Source organism: Peromyscus eremicus, chromosome 23, assembly GCF_949786415.1.
Source record: "Peromyscus eremicus chromosome 23, PerEre_H2_v1, whole genome shotgun sequence".
NCBI lineage: Eukaryota > Metazoa > Chordata > Mammalia > Rodentia > Cricetidae > Peromyscus > Peromyscus eremicus.
Window position 1 is genome coordinate 2,879,062 of NC_081438.1, and position 18,838 is coordinate 2,897,899.

The 18,838-nt window shown below is 53.1% G+C and overlaps 1 long non-coding RNA gene across 1 annotated transcript; it reads right to left on the reverse strand.

Moving 5' to 3' along the window:
* Positions 1 to 1,489: 1,489 nt before the first annotated feature.
* Positions 1,490 to 6,157, reverse strand: LOC131898040 (uncharacterized). The gene is made up of 3 exons (XR_009375837.1): positions 4,264 to 6,157; positions 3,834 to 4,008; positions 1,490 to 3,505 (listed from the first exon to the last, which is right to left on the reverse strand). It is a non-coding gene; the product is annotated as an uncharacterized LOC131898040 (long non-coding RNA).
* Positions 6,158 to 18,838: the final 12,681 nt, after the last annotated feature.

Below are 18,838 nucleotides of genomic sequence, written 5' to 3' on the forward strand. Positions count from 1 at the left end.
CTCATGCATCTTTCAAGTATTCAAGACTGAGTCGAGGTGGACAGCGGCTTCCTGTGGCCACAAGTGTTTCCGAAGCATGGCTTCAGTTCTGCTTTTCGTCCACTGCAGTGTCCAATGGCTCAGCCATCGGTCTCCTCTCTCTGGGTCTTCCTAGACCTTTCCTGAGAACAGGGACCTTCTCTCCTAGACTGACTCCCATGTGGTGGCCCACGGCGCTGAGGGGAGGGGAGTTCCGAAGGGAGGAGGCTCTGGCACTTTGGTGAGTGTGGGAAGACCCAGGCAAGTGTCTCAGCTTGGAAGGTACGTGGCTTGTGGCTAAGAGCAGCCACACCCAGGGAACTAAAAGGCTTTTCTCTTTAACCTGATGAGTTTAGACAAACCATTTCCATTCTGTCCGAGGTTTTCTGATTGTTTGGTAAGTTTTGTTTTGGTTTTGCATTTAAAAAATATTTATTTTATCTTAAGCGTGTGTGTATGTGTGTGTGTGTGTGTGTGTGTGTGTGTGTGTGTGTGTGTGTGCACCATATGAGAGCAGGTGCCCACGGAGGACAAAAGAAGGTGTGGATCCTCTGCCACGAGGTCCTCTGTAAGAGCAGCAAGTGCTCCTACCCACTAAGCTATCCCTCCAGATGGCTATTCTTTTTTTTTTTTTTCTCATTTTGGAAACAAGATCTCCCAGTCATAGCCCAGGCTAGCCTAAAACTTAAAGCCATCCTCCAGTCTCTGTTCCCGGGCCCTGGGATGAAAGACACGCGCCGTCTTGCCCAGTTTCATTCTGATCTTCCTTTGTGGATATTCTGTTTATAAACATGTGTCACACTTGGATTTAGCCATAGGTGGGAAAGTCAGATGCTATCAGAAGCCAGGAGAGGAGAGTCAGTGAATTCACAAGGCAGGACCTGGAATTGAGGGAAACGACCACTGTGTACAGCGGGGTAGCACTGGCCTAGCGTGTGCGAGGCCCCGGGTCTCGTGCATAGTGCTGGGTCTGCTTTTCTGGAGAGAGGTCACATATAGATTCTAGCAAATTCTCAAGGGATCATGGACCACCCAAAAAGCATGAAGAGCCACATACCAACTTAAAAAGAAATCTGCGTCTGTCTGTTCATAGGTGTGGGTACGGGTGTGTCAGAGCAGGTGTGTAAGGGACAGAGGGTGACATTGGGTGTCGGTCTTCACCTTCCACCTCGGTTCAAACAGGATCTCTGCCTGGCTAGCTGGCCCAGAGTATCTGGGGACTCCCCTGTCTCCTCTCCTCCCTCCGATCCCACCTCACAGGAGGATCGCCAGGAGTACAGGTGCTTGTCACCACATACAGCTTTTCCGTGGGCCCTGGAAACTTTAACTCAGGTCTTGGGGCCAGGGCTTTACTTAACAAGTTCCTGCCACATGCCTCCATGTTCGGGATCCAGAACTTGAGCTGAAGGGCTTTTCCCCTCCCACCTCCCCACCCACCCCCCCACCTAAGGAGGCAAATGTTAGCTTCAAATTTAAACTTTAGAATCCAAATGGAATAGCCACAGGCGCCCTGGAAACAGACCCCTCAATCTTTGGAAGCAAAGGAATCAGAAGATCCAAAGAGAAAAATTTCAGAAAGGAGGGAGAGTGAGTTTGATTGTTTTCTTCTCCGGTGTCTTAGAGTCACCACGTAGCCCGATGACCTTGAACTTCTGACCCCTCTGCCTCAACCTCTCCAGTTTTTCTGTGGCAGCTTCATTATAATAAAAAAAAATCTATATCTCTTACAAGCTAAGAGGCCGGAACTTTTGCTGGGCCTCACAGCCGAGTTAGTGTGACCCCCAGAGGTCACATAAGACTTAAGACCGCTGCCCTACTGTGTCTGCAGCCTGTCTTTTTAATCTGCCTTTATGAGAACACTGGAACAGCCAACCTTACTTGCCTTGGATTTCCCGTGTAATCAACTTTTACAGCCTGAGCTAATGGGAAGCTGTAATCTTAAATTATGCGCTCTTTCCATGGCCCTGACCCAGAGTAATGCATCCAAGTTCAAAGAAGCAATTTGCTGAAAGCGGCAAAAATAGAGGCTGAAAGAAACCTCCTAAAATGAATATCCGCCATAAACGTTAAACACAACACTTGGATTATCAGTTGATAAACAGTGATATTTGCTATCTGGGTCAGTTGGGATCTGTTGGACCCAGTGACTTAATCCCTTGTAAAACTCTGCTGAAGATTTCTGTAAAGCATCCCATTCCTTCACCATGTGATGCTTGCTTTGCTGTTCGATAAAGACAGAGCGAATCCCTTCGTGAGGGACAGACACACAGACAGATTCGCATACACACAGACACAGACCCAGAGACAGATTCACAAGACAGCCTGAGGGACAGACACACAGACAGATTTGTAGACACACAGGGACAGGGACAGATTCACAGGGCAGGCAGGGGACAGAAGGAAAACCCAGGGAAAGAGAGGCAGAGAATTCTACAATCTGGGCTCAATCTCGGTCAAATGACCTCAGGAGGAAGTGCTTTGATGTCTTCCCTTAACATTATTGGTGACTCTTGGGTTTATTGTACAAATGCATTGAAACCAACTGCATTTTTCTCCAACAGTGAGATCTCAGCACCCCCATACCCCGCTCACACAGTGCTGGGGTGGGGGGCACAATCACCTAAGAGCCTCCACAGACTGGCTAAGGGACTTCTACCTCCTTTGGGATACCCCTGCCCACCCCAGGACTCCTGGGTGTGACCCCACCAGGAGTGCCACACTTCCACCCTCTCTGCAGCACACTTGGACAGAACAGCAGTGCTTCTCTCCTGGAGACCCCCAGATTCCCCCAGGGGACAAGTCCCAGGGATGTCTATAGGTGTCTCCCCAATTAGGGATGGGAAGTGGGTACCACATCCCATTGGCCAGACCTTGGTCACGTGCTCATCATGGAAGGGAGGTAGAGTCAAGTCTAGTAACATTTCCTGAGGACTGAAGAGGGGGATTTACAAGAGAAAATTCTGGTTAGTAGGGGAGTTACCGGGTAGCATGAACACACACTACCACGTCAAAGGTCGCGTGCAACACTGTGTGGTGTAGGCAGAGTCCATTTAGGAGCTGAACATATGAAAGACAGCAGAACAGGAACACAGAAGAAGTCAGGAGGCAAATCCAAGGCAGTGACATTTACAAGGGATAAGTATAATCTTGTGTTTAGGCCTTTTAAATGGCACACAGTGTAGATGGATTTACATCTACAGAATTTAAAAAAAAAAAAAGCACACAGAGATAAAAGGAACAGAATCCTGTTGTAAGAAAACTAAATGTGAATCGGAAGAGAACACCCCAATTCTTGTTCAAGCCACACTGAGGGGGAGGGTGTCCAGGTGAAAGAATTAACACTGTCAGACCTGGGTACTGGACTTAGCTTTGTCTTCCCATTGCCAAGGGGTGTGTCCAGGTCAGAGGTGGGAGGAGCTGGAGACAGTCTGTGAGGTGTGGTTGAGGAATCTGACATGTTTTGAAAGAGATGCTTGGAGCGTGGAGCCTGTGAAGCACGAGATAAAAGACTGTCGTCAGATCCACAGAGAGAATGTGGGAGCTGGAGAGATGTCTCAGCAGTTAAGAGCACTGACTGCTCTTCCAGAGAAACAGGGTTCAATTCTCAGCACCCACAGGACAACTTACAACCACCTATAACTCCAGTTCCAGAGGATCTGACGCCCTCTTCTGGCCTCTGAGGGTGCTGCACACATGTGCAGTACACAGCCAGGCAGGCAGGCAAAACACACCCACGTTAAAAAGTATGTAACATTTTTGAAAAGAAGCCCGGTGACTTAGGGGTCCAGTGTTGGCTGCATTAAGGAGGGTCCCACCAGTTGGATGAGTAGATGACTCCCTGCTGAGAGTCAGGGTGGCCCGACCACTTCCAAGAACGATACAGATGAGCCCACATTCCCGAAGGACGCTTATAGAAGTGCAGCCTTCTCCAAAGTACATCTGTCCCAGTCGGGGTCACTATTGCTGTGATGAAACCATGGCCAAAAGCAACTCGGAGAGGAAAAGGTTTATTTCACTCACAGTTCATCATCAGAAGCAGTCAGGACAGGAACTCACACAGGGCAGGAACCTGCAGGCAGGAGCTGATGCAGAGGCCATGGAGGGGTGCTGCTTACTGGCTTGCTCCCCATGGCTTGCTCAGCCTGCTCTCTTGAGAACTCAGGACCACCAACCAGCCCAGGGATGGCACCTCCCACCATAAGCTGGGCCCTTAACCATCAATCACTAATTAAGAAAATGCCTTACAGCTGGATCTCATGGAGGCATTTTCTCAGTTGCAATTCCCTCCTCTTTGATGACTCCAACTGGTGTGGAGTTGACATAAAATTAGCCAGCTCTGCATCCGGTTCAACTCTAGAGTAAAAGGATAAAACATGTTCGACTCGTCAAACCCTGGCCGCCTTCTCGGACTCCACACAGAGCAGTTACCGCACAAAAGCCTTGTGGCCCTCCAGGAAGACAGCATCTTCACATCAGTCGGAAGAGCTCCCTGGAAAACAAAGTTCCAGAAACACAACAAAAAGCAAAAACGTGGCGCTCAGAGCCCTACGCTGTGAGACCCCCGGGTCCTGGCGAGCGTCTAGGCCCCTCCCCACTTGTTTCATTGCTGACACAAAACACTTTGTCAAAGGCAGCTGAAGGAAGGTGGCCTGTCGTGGCTGTGGCTTGCAGTTCCGGGGCACAGAGTAACGTGGGAGGGAGGGCACGAGGCGGCTGCCCACATGGCATCACAGCCAGAAAAGCAGAGGGAGATGATGCCGATGCTCGCTCTGTTTGATTTTCCTGTTGACCCGGCCCAGGACCCACGCCCAGGGATGGTGCAGCCCACAGTAAGGGCAGATCTCCCCTCCCGGGAACCCACCCACAGGCATCCACAGTGTCTCCTAGGTGACTCCAAATCCAGCCCGGTTACTATGATGACCAACCATCACTGTGCACACAAGGCCAGTATCCCCACTTTCAAGCCTCCGTAGAGGGAATCTGAACACACCCCTTGTGTATGGGGGACTCCTGTGTTCCCATGGCAGCTGGGCAGGGTGCTAAGGCGGAGTTCCGGAAGTCAGCTAGGTCCACGATCACTTCCACCTTTGTTGTTTGGGTCCACTGAGTCTCAGAACACAGCCTGGGACCAGAGGCTCCACCTGCTGTTGGCTGGTGCTTTGCAGCCCCTTTGTGGAGGGGAGGCTCAGCTAGGCTGGTACCCTGGAATGATGAAGAGGGCGGGGCTACAGCAAGCTCCTCCCCCAGCTCCGCCCTTGGCCTAGGGCTTGGAAGCGCCCCTTCTGGGCTCTATGGAGCATGCGCACTCACCAGGACTTTAATGGCATCTCCAACTCAGGCCAGTTAAAAACCAGGCCACACGCTTGGGGCAGGCACCAGAGAGGGCTTTGGAGGAAACTGTGAGCCTGGCCAGGGCTTCCTGAGCAAACCAAGGGAAGGAAGGGGCAAGCCAGACAGAGGGAACAGCCTTCCCAAGGGCACAGGGGCAGAAACTGCAGAGATGACACCAGAGGGCACCAGGGAGGGATGGGGAGATGGACCTAAGGCCAGGATTGTAAGGGGTCTCAGGTGTCCCACAGACATGTTCACCTGCTTCTGAGGGCTCAGGAGAGTCTGGAAGGTGCTAGGTGGAGGCTGGTGGCCCCCAGGGGACAGTTAGGTGAAGGCTGGTGGCCCCCAGGGGACTATAGTTAGGTGAAGGCTGGTGGCCCCCAGGGGACTGTTAGGTGGAGGCTGGTGGCCCCCAGGGGACTATAGTTAGGTGGAGGCTGGTGGCCCCCAGGGGACAGTTAGGTAAAGGCTGGTGGCCCCCAGGGGACTGTTAGGTGCAGGCTGGTGGCCCCCAGGGGACAGTTAGGTGGAGGCTGGTGGCCCCCAGGGGACTATAGTTAGGTGCAGGCTGGTGGCCCCCAGGGGACAGTTAGGTGGAGGCTGGTGGCCCCCAGGTGAGTGTTCTAGGTCTTGGTGAAGTAGAGGCAGACTTTGATGGTGAAGGTTCCAGGGGCTGAGGGGGCTGGTGAGGACGGTGCTCAGGTGTTGGTGGCGCCTCTGGGCGATGGTGGCACCCGGGCAGGATCGCTCCTCTGATCCAGAAACTCCAGCCCAATGCACAGCCGCTCAGAGCTCACACAGGCGTGGAGCCAAGCCCACCCTGTCTATGGTTTTATCACTTCCCTGTTTCTCCCCACTGACACCTTCTCCTCCAGCGCAGACACCCTGGAAGTCACTGAGAAGTGGGACATTCAGAATTCCCCAGGGGAGGAAGGAGCTGCGGGGGAAGGAGAGGAGCACACAGCTGTTCACACACAAGCACACAGCCTCCCCCATCAACACAGGCACAGCACCCCCACACACACACAGGCACACGCATGCACACACAGGTGCACACAGGCATACAGCCCCCCCACCCCCACCCCGGCACATAGCACCCCTCATACACACACACACACACACACACACAGAGGCACACAACACCCCCCACAGACACACACTTGTACACACAGCCTCCCACACACACACAAGCACACATCCTCCCCCACACACAGGTACATACAGGCTATACACATACACAGGTATATACATGCACACATAGGTGCACACACAGGCATATATACATGCACACTCATACACATGCACACGCATGTACATGCACATATAAGCATACATGTAAACACAGGCACACTCATTCACACAGATGCACACACAGGCATACACACACATGCACACATGTGCACACAGTGTAAGCACAGGCACACAGCACATACATGGGCACACACACAGGCACACAGGCCCGCCTCCCTCCACAACCATCCTGTCTCCCGGAAGATCTGGTTTCCTCCCGGGGCCATCTGTCGCTGACTCTGCTCTAAATCTTGCTGTCTCCTTGCCATGCTGCATAATTAATTACTTCAAAGCACGGAGGCCCCCACAGCTCGCAGGGCCTGGAGCCAGCTGGCTGGTAGAGAAGTGACTTGCCATGATAGCGCCGGGCCCTGCCGCTGCTGCTGCCACCGTGGTGGGCAGCCTGGACAAAGCCCCACCCCTGCCCCGGTTTCCACAGAACCATCTGCCATCGGCTTGGCAAGGGCCAGGTTCTCACGGGGGCTCGATGACATGGGTGGCACTTAGAGACAGGGCGGCCACCCGCTGGCCATTACCATAAAAGGGAGTGAACTGGGCTGGCTCAGCTGCGACCTGACACCATTTGTCTTTGTCAGTTAGTCCCTACGTCCAGAAGTTGTTCGCTCCACTCCCGCAGGGGTGACTGGACTCCGGAGCCTTTGGAAACCGGGGACCGTGAAGAATAATATTAAAGTGGCCGTGGCAGGGGTGTGGCTCGGGGTACAGGTTTGCGTAGCAGTCACAGAGTGCCTTGATTATAAAAATGATTACATAAGATAAAGTGGCTGAACCCAGCCCAGGAGCCGGGGACCACGAGTGAGCCCCGCTCCTTCTGAGGCTGGACCTTGCAGACAGTGGAGTCCACTAGAGTTCCAATTTAGCCAGCCAACAACTCTACCCAATCAACAATCCCCTCAGAACAAAACGCCCTGGACCCTGATATGCAGCTAGAATGTCGTCAATTGCAAGTGGCAGAGAACTTGACCTGAGGAAGGGGTTGTGTGAGCTTCTGCATTTGAACGGCCCAAGGGCAGATCTCAGGTGTAGCTTGGACCAGGGGCTCCAGGGATGTTCCCAGGATCCTATCTCATTCCTAATCTGCAGCTTGGAGTCATGTCCACACAGCAGCAGCAGCAGCAGCAGCAGCTCCATCTCTATACCCACCCCTGCCTCATGCATCCCTTCCCCCAGCATGGGGAGGAAGCCCTGATCGTTCTCAGGGATCTAGGCCTGGCACACCCAGGTCACCCCATACCTAGGCCTGCAAGTGGCCGGGCTGATGTCTGTGCCAACTACACCAGGTGATCACAACATTCCACTCTGCATCCTGGGCATGGAGCCAGCTTCCTGGAGGTTTGGAAAATGGGTATGAATGAGAGGGTCTGCACCCTCATGAATCAGGGGCTCTGTTTCTACATTAAAAAAAAAAAAGATAGCATGAATAAGCATGCCAGAAACACATGTGTGCGCACGGGACCTCTTACAAACATCCCAGGGTGTGCATACTCCAAGACCTCTGAGAGCCAAATGCCCATGTTACAGATAGAGCAACGTTCCTTAAACCCAGAGAAAGAAAGAAACAGGACCCTCCTGACATCATCTAAGCCCCTGGGTCAAGCCACACCTGAAAGTCTTTTGTCACTAGGCAGACAACATACGTAGTCCTGGCTGGACTCTGTTCCCTGGGTGCCTGTTTTCTCTCTCAGTGTCCACGGTTGGAGGGTAAGCCACAGTCACCCACACATTGCTCCACGCAAACATCCCAGCCGATTCCTCTCTCGCGGTGGCCACAGGGAACTGCGCAGCTATTAGACAGAGAACCCAAACTATCAGCCCAAACTGACCCATCCATCCCTTCCCTACAGGGACAGAGGGCATCTCCTCCCATCATGCCTTGAAGCGTGATTCTAGGCATGGTCAGAGCCCTTCCCTGAGGGGCAGGTGGTCGGAGCAGAGGACAAGCGCCACAAGAATCCAGCCCCAGGCTGTCCCTGCCCGAGCTCACGCTCCTGTGCCATCTCATCCCCACAAGAGCCTCCCTGTTTGGAGGTGGCCTGTGCAAGGCTCTTTTTCCTCTGACAAAAAGAGGTGTATCTAAAATAGGCCAGGGCCTGGGCCTCCGGCCAAGCGTGGGTTAAAGTGGGTCAGGCTGGAGAGAAGGCGGGCAGGACGCTGCAGGAATGGGCAGACAGACAGCTCCAGCTGACCCCGCTTCCTCTGTGCTGGGCACCGGGCTGCACATTCAGTATTTGTGACCTCCCTGAGTCCCCACGCTGCCCTAGAATGAAAGCATTGGGATCTACAAATTACACAGGGGGAAACTGAGGCTTGAGTCAGGATGCAGGGCTTCCTCCAGGTCCAAAGCCTGAACTTGGAGCCAGCAAAGCAGACTTCCAGGCTACACCGCGGCAGCAGATAACTTGGCCATCTGGCATCTTGATGCCCAGCCCAGGCCAACCCAAGCCTGAGGGCCTGAACACAAATGTGTCTGCGACTTCCTTTGCTGCTTTAAAAAAAAAAAATTTATTTAATTTTTTATTTTATGTGCATTGGTGTGAGGGTGTCAGATCTGGAGTTACAGACAGTTGTGAGCTGCCATGTGGGTGCTGGGAATCGAATCCAGAACCTCTGGAAGAGCAGTCAGTGCTCTTAATTGCTGAGCCATCTCCCCTCCCCCCGACTTGCCAGTTTTTAAGTGAGATTAAGGAATGAGAACAGCTGGAGATCGGAGATCGTGGGCTTCAATGCAAACAGTTTCAAGTAAGATGGAAAAAAATGTTACTTGCTTCAGGTATGGCTGGATCCAGGTGTTGATCCAATATTCTTTTTTGTTGTTGTTGTTCTTTTGTTTTGTTTTGTTTTTGTTTTTTGAGACAGGGTTTCTTTGTGTAGTTTTGGAGCCTGTCCTGGATCTTGCTCTGTAGACCAGACTGGCCTCGAACTCTCAGAGATCCACCTGCCTCTGCCTCCTGAGTGCTGGGATTAAAGGCATGCGCCACCACCGTCCGGCTGATACAATATCCTTTCAGCTCTCTCTTCCTCTTCAACCTCTGTGAGACCCCATCTTCAAGGCAGCAGGAACAGTGACAGGTGACTGGATCCAAAATGGTGTGCTCAGGAGCTCCCTCTCCCCCTTCCCTCTCCCCTCTCTCCCCTCCCCACCTCCATATTCTTCTCCCTATGTATTTTTCTCTTCCCCTCTCAGCATCTACATAGGAATACAAAGAGAGGGTTAGATTGGCAATGTGTCACTGGTGACGGGGACACCAAGGAAGAGATGTTGCTGTCTAAGCCAGTGCCCCCACCAGGCCCAGGACAATATAGATCAAGGACAGAATGGGAAGGCTCCCAGCATGCTTTGCTTCCTGAGCATAGCCCTTGACCTGTGTAGCCCAGGGTATCCACTTAGACTTGGGACATCAGGATTTATTTCAGAACACACAATGAGAAAGAGACCATGTTTGGCTTTTAACAAGAAAATGAGACGGGGCAGCTGAGCCAAGCTGAGGATGGTCCCTGCCTTTTAACCTCATCACACACTGCAGCAGATGGCTTGGAACCATTTGCCTCATCCTAGAGGGACGGTGAGGTCCCTGGCTATGAGCGGGGTGGAGGTATGGTAAGCCCATACCCTGACTTCAACATGAGGGACTCTGGGGGAGGAACACTCCAGATCCAAATGAGGGCAGGAAACAAGCATCATGTGAGGTCTCCTGTGGCCTGTGAACACCACGCTGTCTCTAACCCTGTAGACCTGGCCACAAGCCCAAGTCTCAGAAGCCCGAGCCCCAGGTCTCCAGAACCTGCTGCTCCTTGTTGCTGCCCAGAACAGGACAGGAGCAGCTTCAGGAAGGGCGGGCTTACTGTGGCTCACAGGTGAGGCGCAGCCCATCATGGTGGGAAGACATGGTGACAGGATGACAGGCAGCTGCCACATTGCGTCTGCAGTCAGGAGACAGAGAGAGATCCAGGCTGGTTCTCTTCCATCCAGGTCCCCATCCCATGGGATGGTGCCACTCACATTCAGATAAAGTCTGAACCTCTCTGGGGACATCTTCATAGACACGCTCAGAGCCGTGTCTTCCGGGTGACTCTATCCCAGTCCAGTCGATGAGGTGGATGTCCACCGGGGTGCACTGAGCGTAAGCACCCCAGGATCCCCAACAGAGCCTGGGCACTTGCAGCAGCAGCAGCTCCTAGAACTAGAGTTCGCTCCATCCTCCGTCTGTGCTCAGACTCTTCACCCCCTTCAGCTCCGTGGAGGGACCCCAGGGATGAGCTGAGTCTGCCTTGGTTCTGGCTTGCTCCCCACACAGCTGTCCCTCTCTGCTGATCCTTCTCTCTCCCTCTGAGATCTATCCACTCTGGGCCTCTGAGGAGCAGGTGTCCCCTCACAACTGCAGCTTACCAAGGGTATTTTTGGTCCCCCTCAATCTTAGGAAATTGCAGGGACAACGCTGGCAGCCTGACAAGGAGACAGAACAGTCCCTTCCTCCCCCTCAGTCCCTTACCAGCACGCACCCCGAATGGCGATGAAGGAATCGGACTCCTTGTCAGCCACTGCCCGTGAGACGCCTGCAGATCGCAGCTGAGAACAGTCCATAGAGACTGAGAAGTGGTTCTCCGGCCTGGGGTTCTGATCTGGGGGCTCCCCTGAGGGTGTAGTCAAGGGCTCGCACCTTCACAGGGGTTCACACACAGCTGCCTGTGGCTGCAGGCCCCGGGTCCTCACTTCATAGCCTCTCCACGGGTGCTTGAGTGTTCTCACAGGGTGGTAGCCAGTCCTCCTCAGGGAGATAACAGAGGCGGAAGCCACAGGGCATCTCCTATGGGCTGCAGCCTGTGGAGCCTTAGGAGGCGGGGCCTAGTGGGAAGAAGTTGGGTCATTGGGGCAATGCCATTGAGGTCATTGAGGTGGGGATATTGGGACACACAGGAGGGCATGAACATGAACACACAGTCGTAGACACACACACACACACACACAAACTCTTACTTCCTGGCTCCTTTATCCATATACTTTGCACCACAGGCCTAAAGTGAAAAGCTTAAGAAGCATGGATAGAAGCCGGGCAGTGGTAGTGGTGCACGCCTTTAATCCCAGCACTCGGGAGGCAGAGCCAGGCAGATCTTCGTGAGTTCAAGGCCAGCCTGGTCTACAGCGTGAGATCCAGGAAAGGCGCAAAGCTACACAGAGAAACCCTGTCTCAAAAAACAAAATAAATAAATAAATAAATAAATAAATAAATAAATAAATGAATGAATGAATGAATGAATGAATGAATAAAGAAGCATGGATACAAACCTACAAAACCTTGAGCCTAAACAGACCTTTTCCCCTTACAATCTCTCTGTCTCAGGAGTATTTGGTCACTGTGGTAGAGAGTTGCCTGGCAAAATGTCCTATCCCTACAAGTCAGTCCCTGCCGTCTCCTAGCATTCTCCCCACACAGTCATCTCAGAGGACTGAGACTGGGACCCTAGGCTGGAGTGCCGTGGTCCTTGTCACCTGCCCGGTTTAGGGACCAACTTCAGGGAAAAGGAGTCCAAAATGTTTGTTTCCATTGTTTTTCTGTTGCTATGGTAAAGCACCATGACCATGGCAATTTAGAGGGAGGGTTTATTTGGGCTGACGGTTCCACAGGGATGAAGCCCTCATGTCGGGGAAAGCATGGCTGCCATGCAGAAAGCCGCGAGAGCCACCGAGAAGTCGAGCAAGGTCTTAAGCTCTCAAAGACCGCCCCCAGTGATGGACCTCCCCCCAGCAAGGCTGTGCCACTCAAAGCTCTCAAAACAGCCCCGACTGGGAAACCAAGTCTTCAAATGCGCAGGACTGCGGGGGACATTTCCTTCAAGCTACCACAATATTCAATACAGACGTGACGCTTTCTGGGTGGCTTTGAGTCAGCTGTAGTTGGTTCAGAGGGTGTTGGGGTCTCAGACACAGACAAAGACTGAGCTCCCCTGGAGCGGTAGGGCCCCACTTCCCCCTCAGCCACCCTCCACGCCAACCATGGGTCATGGATGCTGAGACCCCCACAGCTAGAGGGCTGTGTTCCGGGCCCACGGGCAGTGCTCCAGGTTCCAGCTTCCCTCATGCATGCTTGGCTGCTTCACACATTACTTCAGGTGGGCAACCTTTTACTCAAATGAAGTCCTGAGACCATCGGGTGGGAACAATCTTCCACAGCTCTGCCTTCTGGGGTCCCATCAATGGGGCCTACAGAACCACCAGGCTGAGACTCAGAGGCTCCTGAGGCTAGGGTTTATAGTTCAGAGACTGTCCAGTCCTTCCTAGATGCCTCCACCGAGGAGCTCCCCACCACAGGTGCTCCCTACTACCTCTAGGTGCTCCCCATTGTTAAGGTCCCCACTCGGAGTGCTCCCCACTGAGATGTCACCACCCAGATGTTCCCCCACCCGAGGTGCTCCTGGTCCCTGGGGTATCCAGCTGCCTGCCTGCCTTGCTATCCCCAGAACTCATTCCCACAGGGACACTGTCTGTCTCCTGAACATTTTCAAGTATGCTTCTCTGCTCTGGGCAGTCTGAGACAGTACACAAGCTTAGGGTGGGAATTCCTCAGACAGGATGCAGACCACAGACTCAGGTGCTCGGGCCCCCACAGAGGGTCGCTGTGAGGGTGACAGGGTCCCCGTGAGTTCTTCCTCCCCCTCCTCTTCCATCTTTTATTCCAAGCTTGTTTTGATCTTGTGGTTGCCAGGATACCAGCACTTGGTGGCAGCTTTCTGAGAAGCCTTGTGGTCCAGTTTGTATGAGGTCCACCCCCTCCCTGTGAAAACACAGTGGGGGGGCCAAGATTGGGGTTCGGGCCAGGGCCGAGGAGAGGGGGCAGGGTGTGTATGGTGAAGACTACGGGATGAGGCGGGCAGGTCCCCCAAGTGTTTAGCCCACCAGCAGGGCTCACCCAGTCAACACGCTGTGAGAGTTCTCTCGGCCCCTCCGAGACTGTCTCCTTCCTCCAAGACGCCCATAGCACTCGCCGGAGGAGTGCAAGTTCAAGGACAGCCTACACAGCTTTCTGAAGCCCTGTTGGCAAATGAGTTTTGAAAGAGTAGAAAGGGGGGTTAGAAAGCTGACTAGGGATATAAGTCAGTGCTCGAGGGCTTGCCTGGCATGTGCAAGGCTCTGGATTCAATCCCTAGCCCTGATAGATAGATAGATAGATAGATAGATAGATAGATAGATAGATAGATAGATAGATAGAAAAACACTGATCATATAGTTTTCCATACATCACATCTGAGCCTGTTTTTATATGCCAGTTAACATACACACCACACACACACACACACACACACACACACACACACACACACACACATACTCCACGTTCCTCTGAATGAACAAAACCGGTTACAACAGAACCGAGGATCTGTGGGGACTCTGTAACTAAAGTATCTGAGGCAGAAAACGGAAGAATGCATCTTACTCATCAGTACATGTGCAGGACAGGACCCCAGGGCACGGCACGCTCACACAGGAAGCTGTCGGATCTCCCACACAAGCCCTCGGAGGTCTCATTCTGCACCCTAGCGCCCCTGGACACCACGGAGAAGTCTGTTGGTATTTTCCACACAGTGGGGGCCGTCCGGCCTCAACCCCACCACACCAGCCAGATGCACTGTCCTGGAGGCCGTGGCACCAAGGGACATCATCACTCTAACACATCCCCCTCCCCCAGGGCACAGCAGCCTGGGGAAGGTGGTGTCACCGACAGGCAGGGGTGGATATTGTCTTTGTTCCCCAGCACTTTCCTGGAGCCGTGTGTGTGTGTGTGTGTGTGTGTGTGTGTGTGTATGTGTGTATGTGTGCATGTGTGTGTATGTGTGTATATGTGTGTATGTATGTGTATGTGTGTATATGTGTGTATGTGTGTGTATGTGTGTATATGTGTGTATGTGTGTATGTATGTGTGTGTATATGTGTGTATATGTGGGTATGTGTGTATATGTGTGTGTATGTGTGTGTATATGTGTGTATGTATGTGTACATGTGTGTATGTGTGTCTATGTGTATGTGTATGTATGTGTGTGTACATGTGGGTATGTGTATGTGTGTGTATGTATGTGTATGTATGTGTGTCTATGTGTGTGTGTGTGTGCATGTGTGTGTGTGTGCTGGTTTGTTTGTTTGTTGCTTTTTAACAACTTTCCTCATAAATCAAGGCTCAAATCCAGTTCTTTCTACAAAACAAAACAAAAAAAACCACTGGTGCTGAGGAAACAATTCAGAGGCCAAATGGGGCTGTCATCGGTCCCTCACAAGTGTCCCCTGGCTGACGAAGGTCCTGCTCCCCACAGCCCCAAATCTAAGGCCGTGAGGTGTGGGCGGTACCCAAATGAACCCGTGAACAAAGGGGAGGGACGAGGGGTTGGGTGCCGGTGGGGGAGCGCGTGTGCCCGTGAGTAGCCTCGTGTGGATCGGTGGGTAAGAGAACACTATGGAGCCCCCTTCCTTTTCTCTGTTTACTTTTTTTGAGACAGGATCTCAAGCAGTTCAGGCTGGGCTTGAGTTACCTCCGTGGCCAACGATGGCCTTGAGCTTCTGACCCTTCTGCCTTTGGAGAAGTTCCGGGATTCCAGACACGCGTCACCATACCAGGTTGGTGGGTTAACGGATTAATGTGGATGGAACCCATGGCTTCCCTCATGCGAGCTTGTCCCCCAAACTCCTTCTCTACCTGAAGCCCCACCCTCATCCACTTGTAAGAGTGGCTGTGTAGGTGCCCACCAAACACACACGTACACATTAAATGCGTGTTTTGGACTGTGGGAGAACAGAACGTCAGACCAGGGGACTTGCTGATGACAGGCAGGCACTCCTCCAGGAAGCCGCCCTGCAGCCCTGTCCAGACTGTTTTCAGGTACTCAGTTCTCACAGCTCACAAAGTAGCAAAGCTCTGGGTCTCAGTTTCTCCATCTTAGCATTAATAGGCTTGACCCCTGACCCTGCTATTCCAAACAGTGGATACATGTAGGAGGTGGAGGTGCAGGGGGAGGGAGATGAGGAGTTGATGAACTGTTGGGGGTCTAGTGAGGGTGGGTGAGCTGGGGTTAATAAGGATGAATAGAAAGCAGCTACCCAGAGCTTGGAGGAGGGAAAGATTGAGGGGCCCCCGAGAAGATGGCTGAGTGACGGACCCGAGTTCAATTCTCCCGAACTTCTGACTTCCAAGGGAAACATTTTGGAAGATGGCAACAAACCTCTAGCCAGCCTAAGAGCTAAGAATGTCACCAGGTTATCACCTGAGGCCTGTAGTAGAACTGTCCCCGGTCCTGTTGTGAAGAAGAATTTCTGGAAAGAAGCCGCGTCTGTGCACTGGTTGGTTTTAGGTCAACTCGACACACGCTGGAGTTGATGTGAGAGCAGGGAGCCTCAACTGAGAAAAGCTGTAGGGCATTTTCTCAATCCGTGATTGATGGGGGAAGAGTCCAGCCACGGTGGTTGGGGCCATGCACAGGCTGATGGTCCCTGGTTCTATAAGAAAGCAGGCTGAGCAAGCCAGGAGGAGCAAGCCAGTAAGCTGCACTCCTCCATGGCCTCTGCATCAGCTCCTGCCTCCAGGTTCCTGCCCTGACTTCATCTAATGATGTGGAAGCATAAGCCAAATAAAACCTCTCATTCCCAAGTTGCTCTGGTCACGGTGTTCACCACAGCAACAGAAACCGCACAAAGGCTGGGGGTGGGGTGGGGGTGGGGTGGGGGGTTGTCGGCTGACCAGAAATGCAGCGATGTGGACAGGTTGGAACGTTGCAAGTCCCAAGCCAAGTCATCTTGGGGCCTATTTAGCCTCTCGGTAGCCATGTTAAGTTATTGCCTTTCTCGGTGCCTGACCCGGCAGCTTCTGTGACCGTTAGGTAATTCCTTTGTGCTGCAGGAACACACCCCCACTGTCCACCGACCACCAGGCTGAGAAAGACGAGAGACAGCATCTGAGATGTAGCTGCGATGTCCTGGCTTTGCGGTAACCCTCTTCCCGGATGTCACCACCAGGGTTTGATTTTTTTTTGTTTTGTTTTGTTTTTCGAGACAGGGTTTCTCTGTGTAGCTTTGCGCCTTTCCTGGAACTCACTTGGTAGACCAGGCTGGCCTCGAACTCACAGAGATCCGCCTGGCTCTGCCTCCCGAGTGCTGGGATTAAAGGCGTGCGCCACCACCGCCCGGCATCCACCAGGGTTTGAAAAGCGCCTTGACTTGTAACTCTCTTTTGTTCTGTGGCTGCAGAACTTTTATGAAACACTGGCCGTGCGGGAACGTGGTGTTTGGGCCGACAGGGGTGCGTTCCCAGGCCATGCATCAGCTTCTTTTGAACAATGTTTTTGTATTTTAAATGTTTGGGGGAGAGGAAGAAACCAAAGAGTCATCATTTTAAATTTTATGTATTTATTTTATTTATATTTTTTGTATAAACGAGAATGAAATTAAAATTTTGGATTCCTGAAGTTTCGTGGAAGCGGGTCAGGCACTGTGGTTCACACATGCGCAGGACCCTCCCTGCGGAAGACACCGCCCACCCACCCAGCTCTTTGCTAGAAAGGCTCGTGGGCGCCCACGCGAGGCGGCCAGCGCAGACACCCAGAGCGACCCCGAGCGCTGGGGCCGCGTGGAAGACAAGAATAAAACGTTTTCCATTTTTGTCTCCGCGGTGGTTTGTGTTCCAATTACCGTTCCAGGGGTTGGAAGCATGAGGCAAAACGCTGATCTTTCCATGCAGGCACCCTGTGTTTCCAGAGTCCGTGCGTGTCCCGCATCCCGCGTGGGGGACCCGGGGAACTCAGCGGAGCACTGGATCTGCAACCTGGGGGGCACCAGGCCCCGCCCACTTCGGTGACTGACGGCGCGCTGAGGATGGCGCTTTGCTGACACCTGGTGGCCAGCAGGGGAAGTGACTCCCAGAGGGGCTGGGGAAGCGGGCAGGTGGGTCCTTGGGGACCAGAAGAGGCTGTAGGTGGGCTTCCAGGACAAGTTGGGGATGGAAGTGAGGAGGGCAAGGGTGTGGGCAGATCACACCCTACCATGACAGACAAAGGGAGGCGGGCAGGGAGCATTCACTAAGTCCCGAGTCCAGGCTCAAGGGAGTCTGTGTCCTGCTGGAGTTCACACACCAGGTTCCCGCCCTGCCCCGTGGAAGCCCACTCCCACATCCCCAGTGCCTGGGGGGAAGATTGAGTTTTCTGAAGATGGCCATCACCAGGTGGCCTATCGGCTGGTGGGAACTTCGTCCCTTCCTCCCAACCCTGGGCAACCCCACATGACCCGGACGCCTCTTAGAGAGTGAGCAGCCAGTCCCAAAGCTGCGTCTTCCTCCTGGGGTACCAGCTCCTGGAAACCCATCACCATGGGGTGGGGATGCCAGCACCCGCTTGGGGATGTCCAAGAGGACCGCTGCCCACCCCGCAGCGGCATTCAGCCGGGTGAGCCCTTCCCTGCCGAGAGTCACCCTGGACAACCCATCTGGGACGAGCTGACCCACTGGGCGCTCCCAAAATTGCGGATCTTTGAGCAAAAGAAACGACTGTTAAAGTTTTACCACTTACCTTAGGAGAGGCTGATCATTCAACGATGAGGATCTATCTGTGCCTTCCCTGGTACCTCACCCCTCCTGCATACCCACGTATCACAGTCAACACACACACATCCCTAATCTTTCAGGACCCTGCTCAACCAGGCCTCTCAAGCTTCCCACGTGCGGGGGTGGGGAGAATCACCACGCATCTGGTTTGTCCCACTTTGCACATCTGTTCCGAGACTGTTTCTCACCTCAACTTCACCTGGAAAATTCCACGTCTCTTCAAACACTTTGCCTCTGGGGAAGCCCTCACCTGGCCCAGGGATGTCTCCTTCCTCTTACCACCGCCATGTGAGTTTTCTGGGACAGAGAACTAGGCGGGTGGGCAGGTGTTGTTCCTGGTGGCTGAGCATCTATGACTGAGTGCCAGCCAGGGCAGATCCGCTCCTCCTGCGTGTAGCATGAATCTTAAAAGTTCTTATTAATAAGATCAAACCTGAAGCCAGGTATTGCGGTCAATGCTAAAAGATCAGAGAAGCAGAACAAGCCACAGCTACCTCACCTCGCCAGTTCCTCAGCTGATCTTGTTTCCTCAGACTGGAAGCCTCTGAGTCCTCATTCCGAATGAGTCTCAGCTGAACTGTGCTGCTCGAAAGCCTGAAAGCTTA